At 35.5% G+C, this 8,679-nt stretch overlaps 1 pseudogene; it reads right to left on the minus strand.

The window, feature by feature from the left end:
* Positions 1-440: 440 nt before the first annotated feature.
* LOC145292623 (U2 spliceosomal RNA) lies at positions 441-573 on the minus strand (annotated as a pseudogene).
* Between the last annotated feature and the right edge of the window lie 8,106 nt (positions 574-8,679).

Here is an 8,679-nt window from a genome sequence, read left to right on the forward strand (position 1 = left end):
ACTAGTGTCTGTGGTCTTTTTTTCTCCGTTCTACAGTATATGTTCTAGATGGCCTCCATTTAGCTTTTGTTTTGTTTTTTTGGTCACACTGTATAACACTTCAGTGTATTTTCTCACAAAAAATACCCCCTTTAATTGCACTTATTCGAAGGTAAATCAATTCTTTATCTTCCTGAAAATAAAATACAATCACTTTTGGATCAGTTTTCTTCACGAAATTAAACAGAAGTTAATCATCTTTCGTAATAGTCAGTACCGTGGCTGTTATACTTACCCTGTGACATTGCAGGTCACGTGGTTTTACTGATACAGCTTTCTGTTTACGTGGGTCCTGGGTATGCACCCCAGCAAACAACTCACATTTGTCCTTATTCTGTACCTATTTACAATGCCTCCCCACGGGACAGAGTTAGACACCAGGGTCGTTTTTTAACGTGGAGAAAAGGTACAAAAATAAAAATTGTCTCAGTCGTGAAGGATTTCTCCTCCACCGAAAGAGAACAAGAAAATGAAGTGCAGCATCTGAAGAACAGATACTACACTTTGATCTTGACCAAAAGGCCAAGAACAGCTTCACAAACAGATATTTTCAAATTTAACTAAGTACATCTTTATTTGAAACTATGTCTTTTTAAAACATTTAACAAATTATAATAAACTTGTCTTTGTATTATTATGGTTATTCAGACTACTATTCTCACAACGTGTTGGTCGATGTAACCTCCTTTAGATGTATCTTGCCGAACTCGGAAATCTTTTTATTTTCTCTTCTTCTTCTGCTGTCTCTATTATATACCTCACTAGTTGTATGTAACAAGCGTTGCTTGGGATGCAGTAAAGTCATTATAGTTTTTTGTTTGTTTGTTTGTACATGTTTTAAACTTATACTGCAAAAAAATATTCATATGATAGACAAATATTACTATAGTGTTCAATTAAGAAATGTGAGTTATTCCCCTTGTAAATTATTATTTTTTCCACTATAAGTGAAAAACGTCACCATATTACCAGTTGTTGGGACTACGGCTATGCAAATATGATTGCAATTGTAACCCCACAATGATGAATCTCGGCTAGGACTCCTTTTTGTCTGGAAACTCGGCTCGGATCGTCTGGTCCTTCTCTGAGGGTTGTTACATTGAATTCTGTATGCTGAAAGCGAATATCGAAGCCGCAGACAGAAAGAAAAACAGACACGTGAATTCTATTCTACAGAATTAATTCACAAACTTATGTACAATGTTTTTACAAATATCGTTCAGTTCTTCGTAAGTTTTTACAAAGTCTCAAATCCTTTTCACAGACAGCGTCAGACGGTTCTTTTGGAGGAGGGGTCACGTCTTCAGGAAACGGTGGGTTACTTCAAGTTTCATGCACAATCTCCTTCGGAAACTGCTTCGAAACTGTCTAATTTCCTCGTGACACTTGTATTAATAGTAGTGTATGGTCGGGGTGGAAGTCTCCCCAGCTAATCAGATGAAGCCACGAAATCGGGAAACCCCAGATTTTTCGGGTGTGCAATTCACCAATTTTGTGACTTGAGATTTACAGATATATTAAATTCCCATGAGCCCTAAGGTCATCCCTGTCAGTCCGACAGCAGGCTTTTGAGTTCGCTAAGGCCAGACTGTGTTATGTTATTGTTCCAAGTTCTCTGTCATTAATTTTAAATGCCAAATATATTTCTCTGACTTCCAAACAATATCTATTCTGACAATGAAATAAAATATATATTTGTATTCTCTATTTCAACTCCTCAGGATATCTGCCGTCACCCGGGAACGGTTTAAAGCTATCTTAGCATAGTTATTCGGCCCTCCTCAGGCCCTTGGGGAGAATCTAAAGCTCCCCAATGAGGGCAAATTTCTCCCTCAGGTTGATTACGTCACACAATAACTGTTCACCATTAATCAAGCTTAAAGGCTACTCGATGATAAAAGTTAATGAGATTTCCATGAGTAATACACAATAAGACTCAACAGATATTTGTTAACATTCGATCTGAACACCCTTATGTTGTAGATTGTAGGGTAATATTCCTGCAGTAACATATTCCACGGGTGCAGAGTTCTTGAAAGAAACTCTGTTCATGAAAGTTTTGTTTGATTTTAGGTACACAGATGAGAAAATAAGAATTGAAGTGTTAGTAGTAAGACCAGTTTTTGCTGAAAATGACTTATGGGGTGGAGACAGAGCTTGGAGGTCAGTCTAGCACCAATGCTAGAAATACTGATAGAAAAATCGTGTCATGCTTAATCTGTAAGAGGTAGGCTGCAGAGAAGAAAAAAAAGATCATCTTAGGCTGTGATGTCTATTTTGTACTCTCTTGTAGCAAGTAAGAATGTTCCAGACGGCATTAGTACTTCATGTTGGGCCGAAACAGACTCTTATACAGGTAGAGTATTGCATCAGGAGTCAGATATCTTCGAAATTGTCTTTGTCAGAATAAACGTTTGATAAGTCAGCTTCTACCAAAATGAATAGTTTATACTTTTTAACATGATCATATTACACACCGATTACCATTAGATCACCAAAGATAAGCAATTTTGTACTTAGTAAAAACTATATGGATGATCATTTCGTAATAGCAGGTGCTCTGTGTACTCTCTGCTTATCACAACACTATTTCCGGCTGTCTTGGACTTCTGCTTGTGATTGGATTCGGGAAGCGCCGATTCAGGAAAGAAATGATTGAAGATACATTTACGTTTCATTTAAAATTACGCAAGCAACGATCTTTACAGGAGGTACGAATTGTCTCTTACGACTGAACAGAGGCCATGATAGGAATCTAAATCTAAATGCGTTTTATGTCCAATTTTTAAAATCCTGCAAGATAACTTTCTATCTAAGCTATCATAATTATTCTGAAATGATATTTTATTTTGTTTTTTCAATCATTTCAAACCGAGTTTGGTTGTCTATTTCCACTTCTGCTCAACAACTTCCTGAATAAACAGGTGAATATATTTTTTACTGTTATTAATTTCTATAATAATTAATTATCTCGCTCAGAAGAAAATGCAATACAATAGTTAAGGAATAAGTGAATGCAACCAAAGCAACAGCAGGTAATAATAATAAAGATTTTACCTGTTAATTAATTTTCAAGAAAACTCAGTTATACATTCAATAAATATTAGTTATAATTCCGTTACAATCAAAGATGCACACACGTATTCGCCATTTATTAGATTTTTTTAACGATTCTCACTATCAATAAACTATTTAATTACATTATAATCACGTTATAATTATATTATTTTACTAAAATAGTAGTTATAATTCATTGGGTTTTTTGGGGGGTTTTTACAAAGGAGTCACCATTATCAAGGCCTGGAGGCCATTCGAGGATAAGGGCGAATGAGTGCACAGTAGTCAATGGGACAATATCGTAGTAATCGTTTGTGGTGGAAATTTTGTAAATTGCATTAATAAAGGGAACGGCTCATCAATAACTTGTTTACCTTGGACTTGAAGACGACCATATTGTAGTCGGCTAGAAAGTAGGAAAACAGAAGAGAGTTCCACAGGCGTACAGTTCTAAGAAATAAGCTTTGTTCATAGAACCCACGTTCAGGTTTAGGCATTGATAAAGAGTGGGGGAAATTATTGATAGTAGTTTTAGATAGACGAGTGTTTATTGTGAAAGTTTGGAAAAGGGGGAACCATAGATTGGAGCTCATACGAGCACTTGCCATGAAAATAACGATAGAGCAGAGAAAGGCTCGCAACGTTTCTTCTGTGGGAAAAAGGTCGTCGAAAAGAGAAAAGGGCATCCCCTTTCTAGGTTACAAAATATATTATGAACTCAAGGCAGGATAAGCTGGTTCTAGCAGCTCTTGTTCAGATGTGGCAACAGTACTCCATCCTATGACGTACTTGGCTCTTACACAGGTAATGCATACAGTTAGATGAGCGCTCAGGGGTAGCAGCCTTGAATCAGACATCTGTTGTTGTAAATACCGAGTACAACAAATAATTAAATAATGCTAGTTTGTACGAAATAGTTTGTTTCGTTTAACCCTGTAAAAACTCTGATTGTATACGGCATAATCGCGTGGACACACCGGTTCTCGTCAGATCACCGAAGTTAAGAAACGTTGAGTTTGGTTAGTACCGGATGGGTGACCATTTGGAATTTCTAGCCGCTGTATGTGCTCTGCGCTTATCTCGGTATTTGTTTCCAGCCGTTTTGTACATACACTTCACTTGTCACTGGTATTTAACAATGTCGGCTCAGGAGAGGTGCGGTTAGAGATTGCGCACCTCCTGCCACAATAATTACATGCACAACCACCCCTATTGTGTTGTATCTTTCAACAGTGAGCGTGTGTATTTTCTTCTTGCGATTCGCATGGATGATTCTGCTCTTGAGAACGAATCGACTCAGAAAGTCGTTTTTTTTTATCTTTCTTTATAGATTCGTTCATTCTTCTTCTTCTCTTAAAGTCGATTCTATCTTTCTTACCACACATCCTACGGCTATTCTCTATATTTATACATCTACAAATCTACTTTCAGATCATATATGGAATATTGTTGTCATACTTGAACTGCTGAATCTCTTGAAGCATAAAATGTTTTGCCAAAATTAATGGATTCGGTATTAAATAAACTAAAATGATTGGTGTGCCGTTAAACTAAACAGCCATTTTTCTTGTTCTCCGGTAGCGCTCAATATTACTTGTTTTTTCGAACCGAATACACATTTTATATTGAATAAAAACACTAAGAACTTAATCAGTTCGGCAGAAAAATAAATTTGCTAATATTTATTTATCATATATTTGTTTTTTTGTTTTTTTACCAAATGTTCGTACTTCTCTGGGTTTTGTTTTAATTTTTGAGATGAGAATTGATGATTTGTATAATCTATAAATTAATAGAATAGCGCGTTTGTTATTTATTTAGTGACTGTCGTTTAATTGTTATGGACTTCCATTTCAGTCATAGATAATTTTACCAAGAATTCTCCATACGTTTTAGTGTCGGTTTCGATTAAAGCTGGTGGCTCTTAAGTCATCTATATTTTTAAAATAAATAATTTAACCAAGAATTCTTCATAAATTTTGGTTTCAGTTTCGATTATATATGATGGTACTACAGTAATCCATTTTTTTTCTAAATAATTTTATCAAGAATTCTTCATAAGTTTCAGTTTCGGTTTCGATTCGAGCTGATGCCCCCAAGTCATATGGATATATATTTTTATTTTTGAAATCGCAACTTTATAATATATAAAAATCGATAGAACATTAACTCTGTAATAATATGTACGAAATCTGCAAGAATTATAATATCATATTTTAGCGTACTTTACGGGCGGGTTTTGCCGGGTGTCCCTGCTAGCTTAGATAAATACTTTTGCAGTTTTAACAAAATAGCTACAATAATATAAGAGCCTCTCCATTTACGCTGAACATCTATAGAATGACAACATAAATATATTACATATGAATGAGTTTCTTGTGGAATTTCCACGGGTCTCGCTAGTTTGGACTATTTGGACTATTGTTCTCATCTTGGGTGTTATATTTCACAATGTGTTGGTGTTATTCTTACAATATCTCCGTGTCTTTTCAAACTCAAAGAGCTGCATAGAATTTTGAACGGAACCGTTTATTTAATCAATAGGAGTGACATGTACTTGCTTCATCAGATATGCCTGGATAAAAGTTTTAAGTAATTCGAAATTGTATTCTTAGTATCGCCCGCACTGACGATTGAACCTTCAACCTACAGAAAAGTGTCACTTCGAACTGAATTTTTACTTAGTACTTTATCTTTTAGTACATTTATGTACATTATTTCTACAATCATATGAATGCAACTTTGTTTGTGTATGTGTGTAAGTTCATTCCTTATAGACTCTGAAACGGCTGAACAGATTTTCTTTAAAATTTACATAACTTTAGTGTATAAGTCTGGGGGTGATCTTAGTTAAGTTTCGTCTCAGAATAGAACTTTAGTGTATTAGTCTGGGAGTGAACCTAGTTAAGGATATACATCATAATCGATAATCGAAACTGTTATTTTAAGTTATCTATCATAGGTAAAGCCATTTTTCCATGTCGTTGCTGAGCAACACTGATAGAACAACGGACCGTGAAAATTCTACTGTGGGTAAGTTGAAAGTATTCTTTTGTTTTGTTTTTGTTTTTTTTATTGCATCACGTGGTCAGTAGGTTCAAACTCCGCATGTAAATTTCTTTTTTTTTTGATTTACTGCAAAGAATTTTAAAATGTACTTTTTTTGTTTTTGTCTTTTTTTTGCATGACGTGTTTTCTTTTTTTACAAAGGCACCACCACTTATCAAGGCCCAGAGACCACTTGAGGATAAGAATTAAGAGTGTACGGTAGTCGATAGGACAATATAGTAATCATTAGTAATGGAAAGTCGGTAAATTTGTTAACTTAATTGGAACGGCTACTCAAGAACTTGTTTACGTTGGACTTGAAGACAGATTGTAGTCAGCTTGAAAGCAGGAAAACGGAAGACAGTTCCACAGGCGTGCACTTCTAAGAAAGAAGCCTTGTTCATGGAATCTACGTTTAGGTTTAGGCACAGATAATGCTACGAAGTCTAAATTGGACTTTCTCAAGGCAAGATAAGTTTTCTAGCAGTTCCTGCTGCTATGATGTGGCAACAGTACTTCATCCTTGGACGTACCTGGCTCTTATATAGATAGAGAATTGCATCAGCAGTGAAATATCTACTGGATTGACAGAAGAATCCCACCATTTTCCAGCGGCCTTGACAACAAGATTTGATGTACGTGTTCCATTTCAGATCAGGAGAAAAAGTCAAGTCCAGAAGCGTGTCAAAACATGAGGCCTCCCCAAGACGAGAGGTATTCATTTCAATTGATGCCAGATGGGGATCAGAGCGTTGATGATGTAAAGATAAAAGCTTGGTTTTAGATGCATTAAAAGTAACCAACCACTCCTTTCCTCATTGTACCACGTGCCCAAGATCAGAGGAGAGAGAATCAGAGAGAACTTGGTCGTTTACGGTCTTAGATGTGCTGCCATAGATAGTAGTGTCATCAGCATAAATGTTTACGAATTATTTAAGGATTTGATTTGGAAGATCATTAATGTAGATCAGGAAAAGAATTGGGCCCAGGATGAACCCTTGAGGGGCTCTAGCATTAATACTGTGAGCTTCTGATTTTTGTCCATCAACTACTACTCTTAGGAACCTATCAGGGAGAAATGATTTAATAATTGCGAAGACATTTCTAGCTATACCACATTGTGAAGTAAACCTTTATGCCATACTCTATCAAAGGCCTTCGATATGTCAAGAGCAACTACCCTAGAAAGGTTGCCTCCGTCGAGAGATTCGCTAATCCTATGAGATATAACTGTAAGCACATCTGCTGTAGATCTAGCAGGACGGAAACCATATTGTGTATCACTAAGAAGGGTTTCTTGCTTAAAACCTCATGCGTAAATTTCTTAATGATTTTTTTCGATAACTGGAAAGAAGTTTATATAAAATAATTTTATGTAGAGTAACTTATATTTTGGACTAAGTTACTGCATGGAGGGATGTGAAGCTTCCTCCCGGACGATTTCACGGATTTTAATGACAAGAGAAATATAGGAATGTGAAATATTCGTTGATAATTATTCAATGCCGGGCAACGTCAGGTCTCCTTGCTAGTACCACTATATACATTCAGCAGAAAGATTCGCGAGTCTTACAAGATACACTTAAAGAAGGAAAGAGATTACATTGACGGAATCGTTGTGAGAATAACTCTCAAGATTAGAACAATTGTCGGAATAATGCAAATTATATAAAACAAACAGAACTCCAAAACTAAGGAATCGAAGAACTGGAAAACTTTGGCAGATTTCGAAAAAGTAAAGAAAGTTTTTGCGATTTCAATTTCCTTACTCGAATGTAAAGGAAATTTATAAAATGTTTTCAGTGAACTTGGAGTTAATCAACTGAACACAGAAAATGCAATAACAAATTTAATTAAATTCTTACATCACATTTATATAAAAAGAAGATGAGTTGTCGCCAGCAAATACGAAACACATAATCATTTTTATTCTTTTTCAATTCACAAATGAAATGATAAATGATGTTTTTGAATCTGAGAGATGATGGAAGCAAACAAGTAAATTTAATAAGACTAGCAGGGAGACCCGTCGTTGCCTGGAATTAAATGAGGATCCACGAATGGTTCACTACCATATTTTATTGGCATCGAAATCCGTGTAATCGCCCATGTTTTAATTTAATTGACTAATTGTTTTCAGTTATTGATTATTGATACGTATCAAATACATTCCAGTAGAAAATCTATCTTAGAACACTGCCAGGCACATGAAGGGTTAAATTTCGAAAAATTAGAAGTCCATAGAGAACAATCTCTATCTATCTATCTATCTATCTATCTATGTATCTCTCTCACACACAGACACAAACACAGACTAAGTTCCTTTTATAAAATAAGAGAGAAGAGACAGAGATAGAGATTGTAGCCATTATTAATTTTTCTCTTTGGTTGTTTTCTCGGGGAAAATTGTTGTTTTTGTTTTTTAGGTTGCATCTTTCTGATTCTTCCTTTTCTGATCTTCAACACATGGTGCAATGGGGAAAAAGGTGGCTGGTTAATTCTGATGCAAGTTTCTCTCCACCATCAACGCTGTGA

This window comes from Euprymna scolopes, chromosome 13, assembly GCF_053919585.1.
Source record: "Euprymna scolopes isolate OS-2025 chromosome 13, ASM5391958v1, whole genome shotgun sequence".
NCBI lineage: Eukaryota > Metazoa > Mollusca > Cephalopoda > Sepiida > Sepiolidae > Euprymna > Euprymna scolopes.